This window comes from Sus scrofa, chromosome 1, assembly GCF_054392235.1.
Source record: "Sus scrofa isolate SSC_HxYL_T2T_F1_AM1 chromosome 1, Sscrofa_HxYL_maternal_Yorkshire_Landrace_v2.0, whole genome shotgun sequence".
Classification (NCBI taxonomy): Eukaryota; Metazoa; Chordata; class Mammalia; order Artiodactyla; family Suidae; genus Sus; species Sus scrofa.
The window spans coordinates 164,883,226-164,910,530 of record NC_139383.1 but is presented as its reverse complement, the minus strand read 5'-3'; the positions used below and the strand labels follow the sequence as shown (position 1 = coordinate 164,910,530).

General features: G+C 35.4%; 1 long non-coding RNA gene across 1 annotated transcript; it reads left to right on the top strand.

Moving 5' to 3' along the window:
- Window positions 1-12,660: 12,660 nt before the first annotated feature.
- Window positions 12,661-26,475, top strand: LOC110257002 (uncharacterized). Its single transcript, XR_002339115.2, has 3 exons — window positions 12,661-12,800; window positions 14,558-14,619; window positions 26,389-26,475. It is a non-coding gene; the product is annotated as an uncharacterized LOC110257002 (long non-coding RNA).
- The last annotated feature ends 830 nt before the right edge of the window (window positions 26,476-27,305 follow it).

Here is a 27,305-nt window from a genome sequence, read left to right as displayed (position 1 = left end):
AGAATGGTGTTGGCTAGATGGTGGAGAATGGGGGAAATGGGGAGATATTGCTCAAAGGGTATCAAGTTTCAGGAGTTCCCGTCGTGGCGCAGTGGTTAACGAATCCGACTAGGAACCATGAGGTTGTAGGTTTGGTCCCTGCCCTTGCTCAGTGGGTTAAGGATCCAGTATTGCCGTGAGCTGTGGTGTAGGTCACAGACGAGGCTCGGATCCTGCGTTGCTGTGGCTCTGGCATAGGCTGGCGGCTACAGCTCCGATTGGACCCCTAGCCTGGGAACATCCCATATGCCGCGGGAGCAGCCCAAGAAATGGCAAAAAAAAAAAAAAAAAAAAAAAAAGACAAAAAAAAAAAGGTATCAAGTTTCAGTTAGAGAATGAATAAACTGGAGATCTGATCTTTAGTATGAAGACTATAGTTAATAATGATGTATTATATACTTGGAATTTGCTAAGAGAGTAGATCTGAAATGTTCTCACCTCCACAGCAAAAGAAATGGTGACTATGTGAAGTGATGGATATGGTAATTAACATGGTTGTAATCATTTCACAATGTATATGTATAAACAAAAATCACATGTTACACCTTAAATATACACACTTTTATTTTTTATTGTAAAGCTGCAAAAATTATACTGAGAAAAGAGCTGTGCTATAAATTTGTAGGCTATGACTAGAGTCAGAGGTGTCCCAGGAGGGAACATTTGGGACAAGAATAGAAAAACAAAAAAGAGACTAAGCTGTAAACAGAAAGAGTAGAAGAAAGGGAGAATGACAACTCAAGTTAAAGCAGTGGTGATTGGTAAGGTGAAAAGAGGATAGAATTTAGAGCTGCTTCAAAGATAGGACTTGTAAGACTTTTTACTAGTTGGATATGGAAAGAAGCTGAAAGAATGATTCCTCTGAAATGACTAACCTTAAGAACTGGTTAAAAGAAGAATGTAAATTGATGTGGCCCACTGTGGAAAACAGTATAGAGTACTCAAAAAGTTAAAAACAAACTACCATATGATTGAGCAATTCCATTCCTGAGTGTTTATCTGAAGAAAAGGAAAACACTAAAAATTTGAAAAAAAAAATATGCACCCCTGTGTTCATCACAGCATTGTTTACAATAGCCAAGATATGAAAAAAACCTGTGTCCATCAACAGATGAAAGAATAAAGATGTGGTATCTATCTATCTATCTATCCATCCATCTATCTATCTATCTACCTATCTATCTGTAATATATATTGAACATTACTCAGCCATGAAAAGAATGCAATCTTGACATTTATGACAACATGGATGGACTTAGGGGTTATTATGCCAAGTGAAATAAGTCATACAAAGACAAATACTCTGTTACCACTTATACGTGGAATCTAAAAAACAAAACAAATGAATAAACTTAACAAAACAGAAACAGTCGTAGATACAGAGAGCAAACAGATGGTTCATAGGGGACTGAGCGGGAGGAGGAAAAAAATAGATGAGGGGGACTAAGAGATACAAACTTTCAGTTACAAAACCACTGAGTCACAGATAGGAAACATACACTGTGGGAATGTAGTCAGTAATCACGTAATATCTTTATATTGTGACAGATGGTAACTAGACTTACCGTGATCATTTTGTAATACATAGAAAAATATTGAATCACTATGTTGTGTACCAGGAACTAATATAGTGTTATAGGTCAGTTATACTTCAGAAACAAACAAGCAAGATCAGATTTGTGGCTACCAGATGCAGAGAGTAGGTGGAGGTGGAATCGGTTGAAGATAGTCAAAAGGTACAAACTTTCAGTTATAAAGATAAATAAGTACTAGGGATTTATTTTTCAACATGGTAAATATAAATAGCACTGCTGTGTGTTATATATGAAAGTTAAAACAATAAACCTTAGGAGTTCTCATAACAAGGAAAAATGATTTTTTTCTATTTTTTAAATTTTGTATCTATATTATATGATGAATGTTCACAAACTTTGTTGTGGTAATCATTTCATGATGTAGATAAGCCAAACCATTATGCTATATACCTTTAACTTATACAGTGCTGCATGTCAATTATATCTTAATAAAACTGGAAGGAAAAAAAAAAACTATCTGAAGATAACATTTAAAAAAGAGAAAGAAAACAGTGCTACGTAGCATAAGGTTGTCCTTACACGGTACTATACTTTTTCTATAGGATGACCTTGGGCAAATTATCCAACACCTATAAATCTGTTTTACTATTTGAAAAAATAGGAATAATGATACCAATCTTTATGATCTTCTGAGGTTTAAAGATAACATGTGTATAGCATGTAACACCCTGGCCTAGCATTTAGTGTTTGTTTATGAATAATACATATTTGTACATTACTAGCAGTTAGGATATGGCTTTGGATGCTATAACAGAACCCTAAGGGCAAGATCTGAAATTGTACATATCACATCCTCTCACATGGCAGAATTTAGTTGCATGCCTACACCAACCTTCAAAGGAGTTTTGGAAAAGTAGACTCTATGCTGAGTAGTCATCAGCCAACCATAATCTGGATGCCACATTATAATAGAAAAATGGAAAATGGATATTTAGGAACAACTGGTCATCTCTCCTTTAAGGTGTTAGTTACTACTTAATGTGGAAAGGACAGGCAGACAATAGACTGGCATAGAGATTGATAACTACAGACAGATGGCATTTTTTTGTTGTTGTTGTTTGGGTTTTTGGTTTCTGTTTTTTCTTTTTTTCTTTTTCCTTTTTTGATTGAGAACTGCATGCAAAAGTTTCCCAGACCAGAGATCCAACCCATGCCACAGCTGTGGCGCAAGCCACAGCAGGGACAACACCAGATTTTTAACCGCTGAGCCACCAGGAAATTCCAGATGGCTTTTTTCTTAAGTTTTCAAGAAGATTTGACTCATTCATTCTTTTGTCAAATGACTTTTAATCACTATCAAATGTTCTTTATGGACATGAGATGTTGGAGTATAATAAAGTAGAATATAATGTCCTTTTCTTTAAGAAGGTTGTAACCTAGATGGGAGAGACACAAGAAACAACTAGAAAATATTTTTTAGTAATAGGTAAACAAGTGTTGACAATATTATAGAATTTTGAACCAGTTCCCCTGAAAAAGTAAGCCACAAACATCTGTAATGTAAAAGTGATTAGGAATGATGGACATTGTTTTAAGACAAGAGACACAGTGTATCATTAGAATTTGACCTGTTAAAAGAACACATACCACCTTGCACAGAGTGAATTTTAAATGAGTTGATGAAGGCATTTGCCCTAGGCAACTTGTTAAAAGTTCTCAGCATGCAGGTGCTTCAGCGGTTCTGGAGCAGTCTGTTACCATTCCAGAGTAAAATGTGCTGTAGGATCCACCTATTTGATCGACATAAGAGCAGAAATTTCTCCGAAAGAATGACTCTTTCCTATTCTTAAGGAAATTTAAGAGCAATGGTTAAAAAGAAAAAAAAAAGACATAATTTCCAAATATTTTTACCTCAAGCAAATGAAATTGAGTGGTAATTGTATTGTGTATTTCTCTTGTTAATTTTGCTTCTCAGACACTATTTCATTATGGATATGAGAAAGGAAGATTATTTATTCAAAAATGCGCTAAGGAGTGAAAAGAGAAGAATAAGATCTATATGTTATTTATACTCCAGGTGCTCATATAACTTTGAATTAATCCCAAATATTTATGATCAGGTAGAATTAATGATGGACTTTTAAAATGAAATTTATATTTACACAAAGAAAAAAGTCTTTAACAGAAGTCCTACAAGGATAATAAAATTATATAAATTGAAAAGGTATACAAATATATTTAATGAATTGGGAATTCATGTTTGATTCAGGATATACCCAAGTCTAGGTTAATTTGACCCTTTAACAGTGGTGTTTTCCTTAAAGCAACAATCAGCAATTGAAACAGATAGTTTTCTATATATCAGATCAAGATCTATTTCTGTTGTAGGAAATTTAATGGCCTAATACTATAGTTCAGAAAATCTTATTTTATTTATTATGAAAAATAAATATCTGGTTCAGGAAGTTAGAGTGGTCAAATACTTAAAAATCCTTTCACTACGTAGTTACCTTCTAGATTTCCAGTGAGAGGTTGTTCTTTACTGGGCAGTCACAGGAAACATAGTTGAAGAAATACTTGTGTGTTATTGATCAGTATAATATCTGAAATTATATTAGATGAAAATCTACTAGTAGCTTAAATATAAACCTAAAAAATTTCCTTGTTAACATGTGTGGCTTTCTAACATGATTTGGTTTCCAGAAAATACAAACTAACGATAACCCCCCAAACAGATCCTTTCATTGCCATCTCTTTTACCCACAAAAAATCAAAATCCTGTGTCCTGTGCAATTTCAAAAGTAGAAATGCCCTGGTTTTAAAATGTGTATATTTCATTTATTAAAAAAATGCAATAAAAAACTATGAAAGTATGATGTAAAAAGGAAATAGTTAATATTCCAAATCCTAATTAACATTCCAGAGGTTAAAAACAATAATCTAATATTCTTCTCCTTTATATTGCTTCTCTATTAACATAAACTGAATGCTATTTTCATATATAAATCTTTATATCTTTTTAATGAAATACTCAATTTTCATGTACATCTTCATATTTTCAGACAAAAAACTTCTAATTGCACAGTGATTTACATAAGGAAAATTGTGCAACCTGATTTGTTTCTCAAGTTTTCTATAGTTATCCTCTTATATAGAATAACTATATATATCCACACATTTCATTTAGTGTGTAGCCTGCAGCAAAGCTAATAACTCAGCGGTGGTCTTAGAAAGGTGATGAAATTTCCCAGCAGTGTTGTAAGCTAGTGCAATAACATCCAGAGATGGGTGCATAGGATTGCTTTCTGATTCTGGTGAAGACGAGTCTACATATGAGATTTCCACATGATATAACCTTAATCTACAAAACTCCCATACATTCAAACATCGGCCTAGCCGTAAGATGTAAATAGTTTGTGGTGTACCTTTCTAATAATAATAATGATTTTTTTCCTTTGGATTAAGAGTGTGTCCCTTATTTTTTTCCTAAATTAATTTCCCTAATATTTTGAAGAATATATTATTAAGGTAAAATTTATCATCCAAGCATTTTAATCATCTACAATATTTCATATATCTAATAACATTGGAAGAATCTTCCATTAGCTCTTAGAAGCCTACTTTTATAATCAATTAATTACATTTTTATGTCTTTATGCAACTGTGTTACTTTTCACAGAAAAATTGAAACTAAAAGCATGCCTGCTTTGAGGCATAACTCTCCCAGACTTCAGACAATACTACAAAGCTACAGTAATCAAGACAGTGTGGTATTGGGACAAAAACTGACATATATAGTATCAATGAAACAGAATAGGGAGCCCAGAAATAAAACCAAACACCTATGGTCAATTAATGTTTGACAAAGGAGACAAGAATACAAAATGGGGAAAAACCAGTCTGTTCAGCAAGTTGTGCCAGGAAAACTGGACAGATGCACGCAAATCAATGAAACTAGAACACACCCTCACAGCATGCACAAAAATAAACTCAAAATGTCTTAAACACTTAAACATAAATCTTGCAAATTATGCAACCAACAAGAGCTTAATCTCCAAAAATAAAAAAAAAAAAAAACCTCATGAAACTCAACAACAAAACAACAGATAACCAATTCAAAAAATGGGCAGAAGACCTAAATAGACATTTCTCCAAAGAAGATATACAGATGGCCAGTAGGCACATGAAAAAAATGCTCAACATTCCTAATCACTAGAGAAATGTAACTCAAAACTAAAATGAGGTACCCCATCACACCAGTTCAGAATGGCCATCATTAATAAGTCAACAAATAACAAATGCTGGAGAGGGTGTGGAGAAAAGGGAACCCTCCTACACTGTTGATGGTAATATAAATTGGTACAACTACTATGGAGAACTGTATGGACGTTCCTCAGAAAACTGAATATAGAACTACCATATATCCAGCAATCCCACTCCTGGGCATATACCCATCTGGACAAAACTAGAATTCAAAAAAATACACGTACCCATATGTTCATTGCAGCACTATTCACAATAGCCAAGACATGGAAACAACCCAAATGTCCATTGACAAATGAATGGATTAAGAAGGTGTGGTACATATATACAATCAAATACTACTCAGCCGTAAAAAAAAGAACAAAATAATGCCATTTGCAGCAACATGGTTGCAACTAGAGATTCTCATACCAAGTGAAGTAAATCAGAATGAAAAAGACAAATACCATATGATATAACATATATGTGGAATCTAAAATATGGCACAGATGAATATCTACAAATCAGAAACATATTCACAGATATAAAGAACAGACATGTGGATGCTAAGGGGGAGGGGGAGAGAGTGGGATGGACAATGTGTTTGGGGTTGATAGGTGCAAACTATAACATTTAGAATGGGTAAGCAATGAGGTCCTACTATACAGCACAGGGAGCTATATCCGATCTCTTAGGATAGAACATTGTGGAATATAATATGAGAAAAAGAATGTGTGTGTATATGTAAAGCATATGAAATATATATATTAAGCACATTCATATATATGTTTACACACACACACATATATATATATATGACTGGGTCACTTTGCTGTATAGCAGAAATTGGCACAACATTGTAAATCAACTATAATAAAAAATATGATACAAATGAACTTATTTACAAACAGAAACAGACTCACAGACATAGAAAGCAAACTCATGGTTACCAAAGGAGATGGGTGGGGGATAAATTAGGAGTTTGGGATTAGCAGATACAAACAATTATATATAAAATATGTCCTAATGTATAGCACAAGGGACAATATTCAGTATCTTGTAACAAACTATAATGGAAAAGAAAAAAATAAAAGCATGCATGCTTTAAAATGAGAAATATAGCTGAAAACCAGTGTTAGAAATAGGTACAACATCCTAACATTAATGTTGAAAATACACTGTAAGCTAAAAACAATGTAGATAAACATACACATAAAATGGTATATTTACACTACAGAATATTGCACAGCATTTAAAAACTTAGGAATATTAATGTTATGAGAAAATGTTGACAATACAAAATACAGTGAAAAAAATAAGCTCTGCTCAAAGCAAATGTAATAACTTTTTTAATTAAAAAAGGGGAAATGGTAGTTTTACAATGGAGAAGCTGGACAGAAATCATCCAGTGTTCTACTATAATGAGACAAATCAAAATGTATGTCATTGTCATCTGACTGGACGTAGCAAGGACTCACATCCCTTCTCTGACCTACCTGCAAATCATTCATAATTGGATATTGTCATGATGAAACCTCAGGCAAACCCAAATTGAGGAACACTCAATAACCTGACTAGCCTGTAATCTTCAAGTGTCCAGGTCAAGAACATGAAGGAAATGTCGAGGAAGTATTACAAATCTAAGGCAACTAAGGAAAATGACAAATCCAACACAAGATTCTAGACTTGGATTCTTTTGCTATACAGAATATTATGGCAAAACTTAAATGGCATCTGAAGACTACATGGCAGTAATAATCTGTTAACTTCCTGTTTTCATGACTAAATCACAGTCCTTCAGGAAAATACCCTTTTTTATTGGAAACAGCATTGCTTTGGAGGAATGACAGAGCATCACATTGCCATCTACTCTGAAATGGCTCTGGAGGAATGTAAGTTCCATTTGCTCTTCCTGCAGCTTTTTTGTAAGCCTGAAATGGGTTGCAGTAATACATACATTTTAAAAAATTAATAATCATATGCAACCTGGTTGCTTGAATAACAAAATCTGATTAAGTTTTCATCCTTCTACTCAGTACTTGTTTATCAGGTACCCTTCATATATAAATATATAAATATGAATATCTATATATTTATATTTTATGTATGTTTATATAAAATAAAGGTTAACAACTGTAAGTGTAAGGAGCTACTACTTTGGGGTCCTGAAAAGAGCAAATCCAAGAAGAAGCCTTATATAGGTTAAGGCAGGCTCCATAGGACAATTTCCAACAGGAATCTACAAGAGCCATCTGCCTGAATTCAAGTCTTCATCCAACAACAAATTACACTGTGGGAAAAAGTAAAGCCTTCCTTCCCTCATTTATTTCCTTTCCTACCTGATTGAAAATAGAACATCCTTGGGGTTCCCTGGTGGTTCAGTGGGTTAAGGATCCGGTGTTGCCACTGCTGTGGCATGAGTTCAGTCCCTCTCCTGGGGAACTTCTGTGTGGCAAGAAAAGGAAAGGGAAGGAAAGGAGAAGGGAAGGATAAAATAAAGCCTTCTTTTTCCTTTGAGGAAAATCTCTATTTTCACTCACAACTGTAATCTAGGCTACATTTCCAAGGAAGGGTTATCATTTATATTTTCTTCTCTAAAACTTACTACATTTCTTGAGTTTTCAACTCTGAGATTACGTACATTTACATTCATAAAAATTTTATTTAGAATAGATTAACCATCTATTAAATTTGAACACACTATTCAATAAATGGTGGCAATAGCTTTGTAACTTACCCTACCACAGTAATTGCATTTTTTTTTTTTTTTTTTTTGTCTTTTGTCTTTTTTTGAAGGCCGCACCTAGGACAAATGGAGATTCCCAGGCTAGGGGGTCTAAGCAGAACTGTTGCTGCTGGCCTATGCCAGCACCACAGCAACGCTAGATCTGAGCTGTGTCTGTGACCTACGCCACAGCTTACGGCAACGCTGGATCCTTAACCCACTGAGCGAGGCCATGGATCAAACCCGCAACCTCATGGTTCCTAGTCAGATTCATTTCTGCTGAGCCACAATGGGAACTCCAGTAATCACATTCTTAAAACATGTAACTACCACCAGGTACTTTCATTACTGACATATTTTTTTCGAGATAACTTGTTGAACATTTCTGCTTTGTTTAAACCTCATAAATAATAATTCAGCGTATTCTCTCAGCAAAAAGTCCAAAGCATTTGAGAAATTTCCATTGACTTCTAAAAATATGCCTTTATTTATTTACTTATCTTTTATCTTTTTAGAGCCACAATGGCGGCATATGAAGGTTCTCAGGCTAGGGGTTTAATCGGAGCTGTAGCTGCCAGCCTACAACAGAGCCACAGCAATGCCAGATCCGAGCCGCATCTGCGACCTACACCACAGTTCATGGCAATGCTGGATTCTTAACCCATTGAGCGAGGCCAGGGATTGAACCCGCAACCTCATGGTTCCTAGTTGGATTCATTTCTACTGCACCAAGATGGGAACTCCAAATATGCCTTTATTTAGAATTTTACTGCTTTATGCTATGCATGACCTACAGCCATGTGGAGTCTTGGCCTACACATTTTTTTTTAAATGGGGGCTGTGATGTGGTGACTCCCATAGCTACATGATGCAGATAGTGATGCTAAGATTCAGAGATAGACCATAATCTATCATGATCAGCCATCCAACCAGAGCTAAGGTGAGCCAAGAGTAGGAATAGGAGTGAGTTTCCATGGGTAAGATTCCACATGTCCAATCCACGTTCCAGAAAAATGCGGTAGTGGTGTGACATGTCCTAGCCTGAGGAGACTGTTCAGTATCAGGCCACTCTGAAAAGGGCAACAGTTTCAGAATCTTCTGTCAATACAGAGACCCCAGTCATCCCTAGACCCTTAATCTCACTAAGGCAAATAAATATCTGGGCCAGTATGATATTCTTGAGGCAATTACTTTGCAGTTGTGCCTTAGAGTGTAACTTTTAGTTGAAGTTCCATCTTTAAAGTAATCTCTATGGGAGTTCCTCTCGTGGCTCAGTGGTTAATGAATCCGACTAGGAACCATGAGGTTGCAGTTTCTATCCCTGGTCTTGCTCAGTGGGTTAAGGATCTGGCGTTGACTCAGCTCAGATCTGGCATTGCTGTGGCTCTGGCGTAGGACAGTGGCTACAGCTCCAACTGGACCCCTGGTGTGGGAACCACCATATGCCACAGATGCAGTCCCAGAAAAGACAAAGAGACAAAAAAAAAAAAAACTTAAAAATAAAGTAATCTCTGTAGCAATGTAGCAACACCTTGAGAACCCATTTTTTTTTAAAACCATCTTAACCTTTTTAAAGTGTGCAATTCAGCAGTATAGGTATATTTACATGGTTGTGAAACAGATATCCCAAACTTTTTCATCTCACAAATCTGAAACTCTATTCCCAGTAAACGTCTTTGCTTTTTTCCATCCCTGGTAACCATTATTCCACTTTCTGTTTCTATGAATTTATCTATTTTAGCTATCTCATATAAGTGGAATCATAGAGTGTTTGTCAAGTTGTGGTTGGCCTATTTTAATGAGGATAACGTCCTCAAGGAGGTTCATCCATGTTGTAGGATATGACAGAATTTACTTCATTTGTCAAGGTGAAGAATATTACATTGTGTGTGTGTGTGTATAAAATTTATTTTCTTTATCCATTCATCCATCAATCAGTAGACATTGAGGTTGTTTCCATACCTTCACTATTGTGAGCAGTGCTGCTATGAACACGGATGTAGAAATATTTCTCTGAGACTGCTATTTTTTAGATCTATCATGGTCCAACCCTAGAGCTAGGTAAAGTTTTCCAAACTGCATGGCATTGGAGGATGATAGCAAGATTTAAGGAAGAAGCATATGATGATATTGACCTCAGGTTCCTGACACTTACCTGAAGGCTTATGATGGGAGGTGGAGGCATTTGCAGTAGAGTAGCACGCAGTGAAGTTAAAGAAGTTGAGTATGGCTAGAATGTAGAATATGAGATCAGAAGTGTGAGGACTGGCAAAGAAAGTAATTTTAAGGAATTGAGCAACTTATCCTTTTGCTTATTCTTTAGCAAAAGGAAGCTGCTAAAGATTTTAAAGCTGAGTGATAATAGTCAAAAGGAAGATAATTCTAGCTATAGTGTAAAAAATGTCTTGGAAAGGTGTTCCACCTAGCTGATGGGATAGAGAGGAGATAGATGTGTGGATGAAGTGATTGAAAAGGTTAAGAAGATTCTCAGGATCTGTGTAGTACAGCTAGAAAAATTTCAGCCATGAGTTAGGAAATAAGAATATCACCTGGATTAAAGAAAAAGGAATGTGCTAAAATTGGAAATACTGTGTTCCTTTGTTTGTGGGATTTTAGGAGAAAAATCAGGAATCTAAGTATGAATTTGGGAATTAGTAGCATGCAGAAAGAAATGAGGTTACGTATGAGAGAGGGAACCTTAAGGAATACAAGCATTTAAGCAGTAGACCTAAAACATGAACCTAAAAAGACAGGGAAAGAGTAGCCAGGTATGTGAGACACCTGGATAATGTGGCAACAAAGAATCTGAGGAAAAAGAATAAAAAAGAAAAATCAGGAAATACTATAAGTAATCAACTAAGATAAGTGTGGAAATTGCCTTTTGGATTCAGAGAAGAGGAAAAGAGATTTCTAGCCACCTTGGTGAATTGTTTCCACTGAAGCTCCACATGACGGATGACTGCCTTGTGTTGAAGGAGTGCATTATTCATTGAAGAAAGACTCCATTTTCATGAACTCAGTGGTGAAGGCAGGAGAGAGGGGGTTGGGATGGACAAAGATGTAAAGTTGAGCTAGGGACTTTATTTCCATGAAGATAGAAGAGACAAGCAAATAACGTTAAGTCAGTATAACAGCACTTTGTAATCACTAGCCTGGAAGGCACTAAACATGGCCCAGGAAGTGTACAAACAGATCAAAATGAATTAGTGTTCAGGATTTTATACTCCCTTGTGTTCCATACTGTCAATGTAACCTATTGCATTTTCCCAAAGATAACGCTTCTCCTCTATCCAGATTTCCCTCCCAGAGAGGTGCTAGCCGAGGAGCATTGCTATGCTTCTTGAGAAGCAATGCCACAGTACTCCTGCAAGCAAAGAGCCTTCATCTCTGTGAATGTAAAAGAAAAAAGCCTCAAGGCCCAGCACAGGCCCTGTCAGCAATGCCTTGCCCAACAAAATATGGCAGTTTGATCTCTCAATCAGTCATTCCTCAGAAAAACTACATCATAAATAACTACAAGGAATACTTCCCCCTTGGATAGAAAGATAATTCTGCAAGGGTAAAGGAAACCACTGCCTTCCCTGGTGTCTTTAGAGACATTTGCATCATTCTATGTCTGTGTTTCTCGATGGTACTAGGCATTTGTATTAAGAGAACAAATAACCAGCATTCCTGGATTATATTGACACAATACCAGAGCACAGTAGGTCGAAAAAAGAAGCTTGTTCTAGGAGTTCCCATTGTGGCTCATCACATTAAGAACCCAACTAGTATCCGTGAGGATACAGGGTTCAATCCCTGGCCTCGCTCAGTGGGTTAAGGATCTGGCATTGCCATGTGCTGTGGCATAGGCCAGCAGGTGCAGCTCCTATTCAACCCCTAGCCTAGGAACTTCCATATGCTGCAGGTATGGCTTGAAAAAAAAAGAGAGAGAGAGAGAGAGGGAGGGAGGGAGAGAGAGAGAGAGAGAGAGAGAGAGAAAGAAAGAGAGAAAGAAAAAGAGAAAGAAAGAAAGAAAGAAAGAAAGAAAGAAAGAGCAAGCAAGCTTGTTCTAAAGGCTCTGAATGACTGTTAAATTCCCTTACTCCCTTTTTAGTTCCACCTTCCATGTTTTACAGGGTAATATCAATGCACTTTGCTTCATGTTCAAGAAACTGGGCTGCAGACTACCATCTAATGTTTTCTCTAGCTACATGCAGGAATCCTTCAACCCATCTGGTCTACCATACTAGCACTTTGCCTTTGCACTTGCATTTATGGTAAGTCCTCTCCATTCTCCTCCTTGTTCTCCAACCTCCTCTAGATGGCCCCACTATCTCTTTCATACCATCTTAACACTCCACCTGGTGTCATTCTCTTAATTCCTTATAATTCATATTTTTATATCAACTTTATAAAAATTTGGGAATTTAATATAGCTTCCTATTATATTCCATGTATTTATTCAACAGATATTTATTGAGGAGTTATAGGGGCCTATAGTGTGAAGAAAATGTTCTTGCTTTCTTGGAACTACACTTATAGTGGGAGAAATAAAAGAAAAATTACATAATTACTATTCAAATTCATATCTTTTGATGTGATCCCCATAGCTCAACAGAGACAATATAAGACAATGTGCTGTACTAAATAGAGCATTGACCTTGGAGTTATGCACACTTAAATCAGGTCTCAACTCTCTGTGAAATCGGCTAAGCCAACTAACTTCTCTGTGGCTCCCTTTTTTCTGGTGAAATGAACTCATTACTGTCTACTTCTTAGGTTTCTTGAGAGGATTAAATAAATGTAACATGTAAAATTTTCTTACACTAAGTGATTGCTCATTAAATATGTACTGAAAAAATGAATGATTCTTTAGGTCTGTGTAAAATGATTAAGGTGGCATATATATATATATATATATATATATATATATGAAAATGAGACTTAATGAGAACAGATAAATTTGCTTTCAAAAACTAAAGAAAACAGAAAAAATAGGCCTGGATAAAATATGACAGGAGTTCCTGCCATGGTGCAATGAGATCAGCGACATCTGTGCAGCACCAGAACGCAGGTTCAATCCCTGATCCAGCACATTGGGTTAAAGGTTCTGGTTGCCGCAGCAGCAGCATAGATTACGATGTGGCTTGGATCCAGTCCCTGGCCTGGGAACTTCATACACTGTGGGGTGGCCAAAAAAAGAAAAAAAAATGTTGTGCAAAAAAATCTAAAAAGAATGATGAATAGCTCTCATTTTCTTTTTTTATTGAGAGCTTACTATGTACCTGGCACTGGGATGAGGAATTTAATTATATCACCTCATGTTGCTCTCAAAACCAGTCTGTGAATAACTTTACTTTACCAGTATCAAATTAAGGCTTTGAAAGGCAAGTAACAGGGCTAATCATTTTCAGATCTGCTTGTATATGCTTTACTGCCCAGACTACCAACCATGACATAGCAAGAGATTTTTCAACATATGTACAAGAATAAACTGCACCAAAGTTGCAACTCTGACTTATTGTTTTTGCATCCTCTATGCTTGACTGAAAGCTCAGTAAGTGTTTAATAAATAAAAGAGTAAAGTTTTGCATCAAAATAAATGTTCAAATCAAAGTAGTCTTGGAAAGTCCTTTGTGTATTTCAAGTATTCCAATGCTGTTTATTTTTCAAACTCTCAGTGGACAGTTTCTTCACAATTTGTGTAATTTTTTTTCCATTTGTGAAATTGGGGCATTCTCATCTTCTAAAAGTGGATGCGATTTCTGAAGATGATCAAAACTCATTCAAGGCCAAAGCTGGAAATGAAGCGTGCGAGCACATTGAATACAACTATTGTGGCCTTACTGTGAAGTCACACAACAGATTCTCCCTCTAAGAGGAATATAGATAAAAGAGTTGCAGCAAATCCTCGTTTGCTGTGGTGCATATGGCCTCTCACTGCACTCAGTTGTTTGATAGATTTGATTGATGTAAAAAAGCAGGCTGTAGAAGGAGTCCAATTTACCTCCATCTCTATTTTCTATCCCTTTAGAGGAAATGCCTGATGGGCACTACTAGCAGATATATCTCGAGATACCACCTTCATCTGACATTGTGAGTTTTAACACTTTGCATTTGCAGAGTGATTTGTTATTTTAACATAGTCTGTAGCTAGTTAACTTCAAAGAACCCTGAAGGTACAGTTCTTGGTATTCACACTTCACTTTTTTCTCCTAAACACCACAAGGACTTTTCACTCCCATACTGTTTTTGTCACATCATTCTAATCTTGGGAAGTAACTCTCTTTGTGGGTTTTGGCATTTTTTTTTTTTTGGCAAACTCTATTCATTTTTATTCCCTATTTGTGTTATTTTCAACTTGATGTCAGGTTTTAAATATTAAAACATCATGTTCAGAAAAGCCTGTTTCGCCACATGGAAGTCAACACACATCACAGTCCCGCGGCCATACCAGAAAGAATGAGAGAAGAGATACACTAACATGGTTACATAATTCAAAAATTAAAAAATTCTTCACATAGCAATAAACATCAGAGGCAAAGGTAAAAGGGAAATAAACTGATAAAATCATTTGGCAATTTTACATGATATTGTCGGTTATAATACTTTGCACTTGTCTAGCAATTTATGGATTTAACACAACATAACTAGATAATTGCTATTAAAATTCATATATTTTGACTCCCAACTAAACAGAGGACTTTTGAAGACAATGTGTTACCAGGTAGAACATAGGCTTTGGATATAGACACACCTAATTCCAGTCTCTATTCTGTGTGAAACAGGCTGAGCCAATTAACTTCTCTGTAACCCCATCTCTTCTGAAATGAAGCTATTATTATCTATTTCTTAGTTTTTAATATAATATAAATAGTATCACTTGTATTTAGAATTTTTTTAAAAAGTCAACTCACAGAAACAGAGTAGAAAACTGGTTGCCAGGGATTAGGGGTGAAGAACAAGTTAGTACATAGGTACAGACTTCTCATTATTAGATGAATAAGATCTGAGGGTCTAATGTATAACATGGTGACTATAGTTAATAACACTGTATTGTACAATTTAAATTTGCTAAGTAGCACACCTTAAATGTTCTCACCAAAAACAAAAACAAACAACAAATGTGTGAGGGGGTGATATGTTTGTTAATTCCATGCAGGAGGGACTCCTATCACAGTGTTTCCATATATCAAATAATCATGTAATAGACTTTAAGTGTCTTACCTTTTTATTTGTCAATTATCCCTCAATGAAGATAGATAGACAGATCATGCACTAGAAAGAATGATTATAGCAAGGATTAAAATATCAAAGATGCTTAAGTGCATGAGTTATTATTATTACTACCAATAATAATAGTAAATAAACTAGTTTGCCACTACTAGAGGTTGCCAGGATCCCATATCATAACTCTGATGATTAATAAAGGCATTTCATTGCAACTTTCTCTAGCATTATTTGTGTAACAAGTGACAGAATTTATTCATATTATATTTTTTCCTTGAAAAAGAAAACTAGGGACCCATACTGAAATCCCATTAGGATTTTCTTTTGTATTATTTGGAATATAAAGCATAAAGCATCTGTCATTAAAGACATAAAAACAAAAAACAGGAACCAAATTGGTTCCTAACAGGGGATTTAAACAAGCAATTTGCAGATCTTATCCATTCTCAGTGCTTATATGCAATTGCATTTTGAGAAAGACATAAAGACCATGCCAAAGAGGTTTACAAGCATGATCTGTAATCTGCTAGGGCTGCACTTCACCAAGAAGGAAAAATAATTCCATGGTGGTGTCAAAAATTTCAGGTCCTATTCAAAGATCACATCTACCTATCCTCCATAACAATAGCCTAGCAGGAAATTCATATGCTGAAATTCTAACCTCAAGTACTTCACAGTGTCACAGTGTTTGGAGATAGGTTTGTCGCAGAGGTGTTTAATGTAAGGTGGCTAGTGTGTACTTTAATCCAGTATGACTGATGTCTTTATAAGAATAGGATGATTTGGACAAAGATTTGGGCAGAGGGAAGATGATGTGAAAACACAGAGAAAATACAACCATCTATGGGCTGAGGAGGAAGGCACAGAAAAGATTGTTCCTTTATATCCCTCAGAAGGAATCAGCCCTGCCGACATCTTGATCTTAGACTTCTAGCCTCTAGAACCATGAGAATATAAATGTATGTTGTTTAAGCCACCCAGTCTGTGGTACCTTCTTATGGCAGCTCTAGTAAATTAATGCAAGGGCTGAGTCACATCTTAGTCCAAAAGGCAATTTCTTGACAGTCATGATTAATGTCTGGAACCTTGGCATTAATACCTAGAACCTTGGGATAGAATCTACATGAAAGATGAAACTAGATATTCATGTAGGAGCCATAAGGAGAAAATTATGTAATTATACAAAGTAGATGTAGATATGAAACACAGAAGGAAATCATTTAGTGATAAAACCACATGTTACAGATATTTTCTGTTTATGCAGATATATTTTTCCTGGAAACTTCAGGAGGATTTTGCTATCTTTATATGAAAAAAAGCTAGTTACCACATTCATCAAAAGAAGGACTTTATCTCATGCCATTTCCAAACAGAAAGCTCAACACATTTTAACTAAAATTAACTGGTGCAAATATGTATTTACTTTTGTAATTGCCCTTAAATGTATTATTCATTTCAGAAGCTTTAAGATAAAATTGGAGTGAGTCATCCAAAACATATAATAGAAGAGACTAGAGCTGTGTGCCTTTTCCCACTAGGAGAATCTGTACCAGGAGAAAGCAATTGTTTGATGATGTGTGGGACACAAGCAGATCTATTTGTATTCTTCCCTTTGAAATAGTCCTTGTATATACATTTTTATACCATACAGCTCAAGGGCTGGTGATTATCTCTTTAAAGGAACTGCTAACCATTTCAGGAAATTGTTGAATATAATATCCGAAAATGATTTCAGAGTGTGAAAACATTTTATACACTTTGCAAATCAAATGCATTCGGCTGGAAGGGACTAGCTTATATTGCTGGATCTATTTTGCATGTTTTTAATACTTAAGAGTTAGATAGTTTAATCTTTGGTTTCTTAGATAGGATGCAGGTGCAATTACACTGATATACCTCGGTAAGTGTCCTCCCTTAACTTAATGTGAATTTTCAAGTTTGCCACATGACATGACATTTTCTGCTGATGGCAGAAATAGTGAGAAAATTATTAGGTCTTTTTCTTTTAGGTATTTTCTGCTTATAGTTATACCTAGAGTTAAAAAACATAAAAGGTTCACTTGGAATTGAGCCAAAAAAAAGGAAAAAGGAAAACAGTAAAATTGCAAGCAAAAATCTCTTACAAATTTGGGCTTGAAGCCAGTTTTAGAGTAATACCCTAATTAATTCATTTTGCTGACAAAGGAAAAACCCAAACATGGGAAAAACCAACAGATATGCATAGCCATTAGCGTAGGGTCACTGGTTCTATAGAAAAGCACCCAAGTGACTTGGTGGACCTCATCACAAGCCTGTGATATATAAACTTGGGGCTGGATCCTATTTACCTATAAATTACATTATTTAAAAATACACAATTCTGGGGAGTATATGAGTAATCTCTGTACCCTCCTCTCATTTTGCTATGAACTTAAAACTGCTCTAAATAGTTAAGACTTAAAATGTTGTTTTAAGTACACAGCTCTACTATATAAAAGACAATGTTAGGAGCATGAAACTTACAGACTAGGAGAAAATATTTGCAAAACACAAATATAATAAAGGACCAGTAACCAAAAGATACAAAGAAATGTTAAAATTCAACAATAAGAAGGAGTTCCTATTGTGGCTTGGTGGGAATGAACCCACCTAGCATCCGAAAGCATTGTATACGTGATCACTGGCCCTGCTCTGTGGATTAAGGATTTGGCATTGCCGTGAGCTGTGGTATAGGTCACAGATGCAGCTCAGATCTGGCATTGCTATGTCTGTGGCATAAGCTGGCAGCTATAGCTCTGATTAGACCCCAGCCTGGGAATTTCTATATGCCACGGGTATGGCCCTAAAAAGAAAAGAAAAAATTCAACAATAAGAAAACAAACAACTCAATTTAAAAATGAACAGATTTGAACAGACACCTCACCAAAGAAGAAATATATATGGTAAATAAGCATACGAAAAGATCCTCAACATCATATGTCATTAGAAATTTTCATATTAAAATAGCAATGGAATACTCCTACACATCTATCAGAATGGCAAACATCCAGAACATTAACAACACCAAATGCTGGTAAGAATGTAGAACAATAGCTACTCTTACTCATTGTTGTTGGGAAAGTTTGGGAGACAGTTGACAGTTTCTTACAGAACTAAATATACTTTTACCATAGGATTTAGTAATTATGCTTCTTGGCGTTCACCCCAAATTGTTGAAAATTTGTGTCCACACAAAAACGTGTACTGAAATTTTACAGCAACATTATTCATAATTGCCGAAATTTCAGAGATCCCATTGTGGCTCAGCAGGTTAAGAACCTGACTAATATCCATGAGGATGCAGGTTTGATCCCTGGCCTCGCTTAGTGGGTTAAGTATCTGGTGGTCGTAAGCTATGTGGCTCAGATCTGGTGTTGTTGTGGCTGTGGCACAGGCCCCAGCTGCAGCTCCAGTTCAACACCTAGCCTGGGAACTTCCATATGCCACAGGTGCGGCCATAACAAGAAAAAAAAATTATAATAATTGCCAAAATTAGAAAGGTGTCCTTCAAAAGGTTAGTGGATAAACAAGCTGTGGTATATCTGGACAATGGAATATTCACCAATAAAAAGAAATGAGCTACAAAACTATAAAACAAACAAACCAACAACATGAAAGAACCCTAAATACACATTACTAAGTGAAAGAAGCCAGTCTGAAAAGGCAACATACTGTATGATTCCAATTATATGACATTTTGGAAAAGGCAAAACTATGAGGACAGGGGGAAAAAACCAATGATTGCCAAGAGTTCGAAGAGACAGGGGAAGGATTAAATAGGCAGAGCACAGAGGATTTCTAAGGCCATGTAACTACTCTCCATGATGCTGTAAGGATGAATACATGTCATTATACATTTGACAAAGCCTATATAATGAACAACACAAAGAGTAAACCCTAATGTAAACTATGGACTTTAGTTCATAATAATGCACCAATATTAGCTTGTCAGTGTAGCTGATATGCTTCACTATTGCAAAATGTTAATAATGGCGAAAAATGTATATGGGTGGTGGCGGGTGGTATAAGGGTACTTTACTTTCTGCTCAATTTTTCTGTAATTCTAAAACTGCTTAAAAATTAAAGTGTAATAATTTTTTAAAACTACATAGGATCATTAGAACATTGAAAGAAATACTTTTTAAGATTGAGACTGAACACTACTGTCATGTTCTTTGTGGGAAATTAAATAATGTCAACTGGATTTTGTGCCAAGATTCCTATCCATTTCTACTTAGTAGGCCTCAGCAATAATAGCACTCAGCAATGAAGGGAATGTATCTTGTTTTCCAGGCATTTTCATATGTTCCAGCTTCTTTGTTTCCATACTGTTAGGAAAACAATGACAGGATCTTCTAATAAAATGACAACATAAATATACAGTGCTTTTAGTTGTGGTTAATCTTTATGAGCAACAGGGAGAGAAGAAAATAATTTTACTTTAACTCCTGCATAATATTCACTTATTCATTTGGACATTTATGAAGTTTCCACACTGAGTCTGCACACTTATGTCTCATGTCCTTACAAAACATCATTGTAAACTCTTACCCTATCTTCTTTTCTATGACTTTTTTTTATTAGTAGTACATATTTTCTTATTTACCTTTTCTAACTTTCAACCTAATTAAAATCATCAAGCACTACTTAAATACCCACTATAAGACCCCATACTAGGCATTATAAATGATTCAAAAGCAGATAGAAATGTATCTTTATCCTCAAGTGCAATACAATATTGCAAGAAGACAAATATACATATATATCACCTAGTATAATAAATACTGGTGAACTCCCCCACTTAACATTTAGAGGAAAAACAAAGTGGGATAAAAGTAAGCATGTATATGGATTACATGACAAAAAAGTGGGATGGGATCACTGAGTAGGTGGCATAGAAACTGGACAAAGTGTTTTGAAAAAATAGTTGTAAAGGGTTAGGTAACTTCAGGAAGTGAGAAGGAAATGACTAACAGGATAAATTTATTTTGCCACTCTGTAATTCTTTAAATGTGTGAGTGAATATGCATCTTTGTTTAGAACTAAGTGTGGACCATATATTTTTTTATTATTAATTTTGTCCTTGGTTAAATTTGGGTCCTAGGAATATGCCAGCATCACATACCAGACTAAGAAAATTTCTACCTTTTTCTATCATCTGGAATTTTAAATAACACTGGAATTAACTTTGCTTGAAAGTTTGATAGAACTTTCCTTTCAAGTTAACTGAGCCAATTTCCATAATTATAGATCAAGCTAGAATACTTTTAAAATGTCTTCTGATTTTGGCTTCTTAAGCTTGACATATTTTATTCTATTTTTGATACTTTGCATTTTCTTAGAAATTATTCATTTGATCTAAAAATATAAAGTTCCAAATAAATTGGTATAATATTCAAAATAAGATTCTCTAATCTTTTTTTCAAGTAACCATATAAGCATTGTATTTCTTCTCCTCATCTCAATTATTTTTTTAATGTCTTCCCCCCACCCACTGCTTTTGCTTTAATTAATTAACTTTGCTATTTGCATATTTATAATTGTCTATTTTCTATTTCATTCATTTCTGCTTTTCCCCATACTAATTTAGATGTTCTACTTTCTTAGGATTTATTCTTATGCTTTTATTAGTTTGTTAAATTGAAAACTTAGTTTGCATACTTTCATCCTTTTTCTTTTCAAAAAATCTATTTAAAGCTGGATGATTTCTTCTCAGTATCAGTTTGATCACACTCCATAATTATTAAATTCTAGTCCAATCCCAGTTATCTGTAATTAAATAGCTTGGAGTTTTGAATTTGATAAACTCTATAAAACAGTATTTTTAAATATATTTTAAATATAGTGCATAAATTTTATTTTTATTATCTATTTGTCATTGATTATATACCAATTTCACAATAGACAATAGTGATTGCATAATTTGGGGGACTGATGGATGAGATGCATTTATGGCTTAATACAGGGTCAATTTCTGTGATTGTTCATTCCTTTTTGAAAATAACATGCAATCCCTGTAGGATGTTTGTTTTTATGAATGCTTATGCTTCTTAATTATGACTAAACTATGATTTAAATCCATAATTTACTTATTTAATTTTTCTCTATTTGATCTGTCCAATGCCTAGAAACTTTTTAAGTTTTCTAGCCTGATCACTTTGATTTCATATTCTTATATTTTCATCAGTTTCTATTTCAGATATTTCAAACTCGTAATGCATATAAGTTGATAACTTTGATACTTTGTTATTAAATTTTTACGTTCTATCAAAATGAAATAGGTCTCTGGACTTTTAAATGCTTTTGATATCAAACCCTATGTTATGAAATAATATAGTCAAATCTGCTACTTTTAAGTATTTGCGAGGGCCTAATTTTTCTTCTCATTTTTGTTTTTCTCATTCTTGCTCCCTCACTCTCTCACCATGTCTTTTTTCCCTTTCATAAAATAATAAAACTTGTGACAAAAATAAAATTATGCTAAAAGGAAAATGAAAGATTAATTTCCTTTTTAAAAAACTAACCAGGAGTTCCTGTTGTGGTGCAGTGGAAATGAATCTGACTAGGAACCATGAGGTTGGGGGTTTGATCCCTGGCTTCCCTCAGTGGGTTAAGGATCCGGTGTTGGCCGTGAGCTGTGGTGTAGGTCGCAGATGTGTCTTGGATCCTGCATTGCTATGGCCATGGTGTACGCCAACAGCTGTAGCTCGGATTTGACCCCTTGCCTGGGAACCTCCATATGCTGTGGGAGTGGCCCTAAAAAGAAAAAAAAAATTAACCAAAATCTTCTCTCTCTTAAATTATTTTTTTTTCTTTTTACTGTCGCACCTAGGGTATATGGAAGTTCCCAGGTTGAATGAGAGCTGCAGCTGTAGCCTATACCACAGCCACGGCAACACCAGATCCAAGCCACATCTGCGACCTACATTGTAGCTTGCAGCAACACCATATCCTTACCCATGAGTGAGGCCAGGGATCAAACTTGCATCCTCATAAAGATAATGTTGGGTCCTTAACCCACTGATGCACAATGGGAACTTATCTATCTTAATTTTTTTTAAATTAAGATAGATCATAAATCTATATTTTATCCAAGAATTGTGATTTCAGAAGCATTGTAGCTATAAATTAAACCTTATTCTAAATAAAGGTCATTTTACATGAAATCATCTAATTATATTTGGATTTTTTTTTCTATCCTGATCAGATTCTAAGATCCAAATTTGTCAATTCTCTCACCTCTACTCTGTAGAAAACAGACATGCATATTTTAATATTACAAATTTATAGTGAGCCTAAATGGAAAGGAAAAAAGTTGATCATTTTAAAAATTCAAACTTTATTTTTAAAAACAGGGGAAAGGAACTGAAATGTCAAGACAATAACAAAGAGCCATAAACTAACAGACCTGAGCACTATTTGGGACTGGTTTCCTCTCTCAAGAGGGTTTGCTGCCCCCTGTCGGTCTTTGCAGAAGTAGGATGCAAACAAAACAAAACAAAAAACACACAAAGCCTTTGAAAAGCAAACCTAAAAGGGCTTGATTGTAAAATATTTCAAAGGGCACTTTATAAGGTGTATAAAATAACCTTTGTAGAGGGATCCATGAGGCTCTAAAGCTACTCCACTCTCCAGTCCCCAGGGAGAAAGCGGGCATGAAGTATCCTGTCTTATGAATTGCCTCATTTTCTTATCTGATCGCACCTGCAGATGGAGGCTCCCTAACAATAACAACCATCTACATGGTCTGCACAAATTAGACTGTGTGATATAAATCCCATACAAAACTGCACAAGAAAAGCATCTCATGTTGAAAGACGATTAAATAACTTTACAGGGCATACAAAGACCAGTATAAGAAATAGGAGAAGTAGCAAGTAAAAGAGAAGTTAATAAGGCCAAAGCAAGGATTGGCCCAAAAAGAGATAAGAACACCAAAGGGAAAATATGATTTAAGGAGTTCTTGTGTGGCTCAGTGGATTAGGGATCCTGCATTGTCACTGCAGTGGCTCGGGTCACCACTCTGATGCAGGTTCAGTCCCTGGCCCTGGAACTTCCACATGCCAGAGGTGCAGCCAAAAAATAAAATAAAATAAAAATTTTAAAATTAAAAATCAGAGTTCCCATTGTGGCTCAGTGGGTTAAAAACCTGACCAGTATCCATGCATTAAAGATCCAGCATTGCTACAAGCTGTTGTGTAGGTCACAGATGCAGTTTGGGTCTGGCATTGCTGTGTCTATGGCATAGGCTAGCAGCTGCAGCTCCAATTTGACCCCTAGCCTGGGAACTTCCATACATCACAGGTGTGGCTGTAAAAAAGAAAAAATGAAATTTTGAATTTAAAAACAAGATAATATAATTTTTAAAAAAGAGTTCCCTAATCTGCATAACAGTTCACTTGTTGAACAAGGAACAGACACCCGGCAAGGAGAGGTCATAAAGTCGGGCCACTGGGTCTATTGTTACATCCTGAAAGGAATTCCAGGAGGCCTGTTTGCAGGCTGGGTCACTGAGACAGTTCCCTATACATTGATACTCCCCAATTTATCCTTACACTAAAACAGTATTAACTAAGGTGACTTTAATTATGATTTTTCCTTCCATGTGAAATGAAAAGTCCTATTTTATATAATCTAATTTACATCTATAAAGATATTGCTGATTAGTGTGTGTCACAGGGAACTAAATAAGATTGTGAAAAAACATTATATATATATAATACACAAATTCTATATATGTATACACAAATTCTATATATATAATTTATCCCAAAGAAAAGCACAAAATGGCAAAGGAAGACTCTCAGGGCTTCTAGAAACCTATTCAATTTTTATAATGTACATTTTCATCAAAAAGTAATCATTGCTGAGACACAAGATTACCTTTTAGAAAAAAAAAAAAGCAATCTGTGGCATTAACCCCTATACAGTGGTACGTTCACCTGTTACTGTTACCTGAGTCTGATAAGATAAACATAAATCGCCATCTCTTGACAACCTTTTTTGTCATTGTCTCTGTGACGTTTTGCTGCACAGTCCTAAGTGACACTAATATCAACAGTTTCCTACTCAACAATAAAATTATCTAGTAGAACATGAAACTAATTGACAGCTTTTTTTTCTAACCTATTACTGCTGGAGGCTAGAATTTTAATAAATATTTCTATGCTGATATCAGTATAGTTTTATCGAACACAAGCATCTAGGAGTTTTCTTTGCCAGGGGAAGATTCTATGCATGACTCTTTCTATGCCATCACATTGGCTCTGGAGAACCACATTCCTGCCTGTGGACTTGAAGAAAAACATGAAATGCTAGTTCCTTAACTCGGCGATTTGGCATGCAAACAGCTCCCTGAGAAGTGCAAACTATTCCTGAACACATAAATACCCATGTTTCTCAGCCTTCTTTCCTGCTTCCTTTTTTATTTTTAGCTTTCACTGAAGTTCTGTATTTCACTTATTTACCTTATTTAATGTTTGTCTCCCACACCAGTATATAAACTCAGTGGTGGAAGGGCTTTATTTTTGTTTACTACTGTACTCCTGGATCCTAGAAATGTGACCACAACATATTTGGAGCTTACCAAATGGTTGTTGAGTAAGTAAGTTGAATACATGAATCTATAAATTATAACCATATGTTACATATTATCTATAATATGGCATATGTTATCTGCCATTAAATATATATTTTTAGGAGTTCCCGTCGTGGTGCAGTGGTTAACGAATCCGACTGGGAACCGTGGGGTTGCGGGTTCGGTCCCTGCCTTTGCTCAGTGTGTTAACGATCCGGCGTTGCTGTGAGCTGTGGTGTAGGTTGCAGATCCCGCGTTGCTGTGGCTCTGGCGTAGGCCGGTGGCTGCAGCTCCAGTTGGACCCCTAGCCTGGGAACCTCCATATGCCATGGGAGCAGTCCAAGAAATAGCAAAAAAAAAGACAAAAAAAATATATATATATATTTTTTTAAAGGGAGGTATTATTTCCTGGAGTCATCACTTTAGTTTAACCACATTACATTAAGACTGTGGCTTAAAATTTAAAAATGTGCCTTAAATATTTTTCATGAAAGTACTTTCAAAAAACTAAATCTGTGGCCTTCAATTGATTCTGGTATTGAAATGACTACAAAGAACTAGAACTTGTGCCAAGATTCATGCTCTAACGACCAAGAAAATATACTTTTCACTGGAAATATACAATGGACAGATATAGTGATTTGACAGTGTTATTCTAGATGAAGATCTTTGTAATTCTCATGAGTCCTTCTCAAAATATATAAAATTATTAGTGGGTTTACCTTAAATTCTTCAGTAGAAATCACATTTTTGAGATTCTTATCCTATAATTGTCCCATATTGAGTAGTCACATCTTAAGTGCAGACAGGTTCATGTTCAAATCCTAGCAGCTCATACAGTAAAAATTAACTTACTAGAAGTGAAGGTTACAAACCTTCACCTTCTAGAAATGAAGGCTACAGACTTGGAAAAGTACCCAATCTCACTAAAACTCATTTCTAAACTTCAAAGTAGATTGTGTAACAATACTAGTGTTACGCACCAGTTCTTCTCTCATTTTGGTATGTACTCAGATTATTTTTTTCTTCTCCTAAAATAGATCAGGACCATACAACTGGCCCTTACCAAGTGGCTATGAGCATAAGCTGCCTTGACAAACAAGGAGTCCTGCTTAAGATGATGTTGCACAAGACAACAAAGTCTCCCACAGGAGGGACCTGAGTGATTCTGTATAGCAGAACTTTCCATCCACTAACCCAAGCTGTGAGGCACTACAAGCAAGAGATAAAATTTTGCGTATTAAGCCAATGGGAGTTACATTTAATCTGTAATTGAGATGTAATAAAATAATATATATTTATAAAACCGGTATTTAGCTCATAAGATTATTGAGTTATCTCTAATACATTTAAAGGAATAGGCTCCATGACTGCCTAGCATTTTTGAAAGTTTGTGATTTATAATTACCATTATTATCATTATCATTATTATTAAATCTTTATTCACTTAATTCTTTTATAGTGGGCTCAAGAACATAGGGGAAGAGAGAAGAAATTATATTATATAAGGAAAAGTCAATGTAAAAAAGGAAAAAAAGGATGCAACTAGAGATTTTCATGTTAAGTGAAGTAAGTCAGAAAGAGAGACAAACACCACATGATATCATTACAGGTGAAATCTAAATATGCCACAAATGGACCTATCTATAAAACAGAAATGGTCTCACAGACATAGAGAACAGACTTATTGCCAAGGGGGCTGGGGAAGGAAGTGGGATGGGTAGGCAGTTTGATATTGGTAGGTACAAACTATTACATTTAGAATGGATAAGCAGTGAAGTCCTACTCTGTAGAACAGGGAACTATATCCAGTCTCTTGGGATAGAACACAATGGAAGATAGTATAAGAAAAAAATATGTATATGTATGACTGGGTCACTTTGCTGTACAGCAGAAATTGGCACAACATTGTAAATCAACTACACCTTTATAAAAAAGAATTATAGATGAACAAATT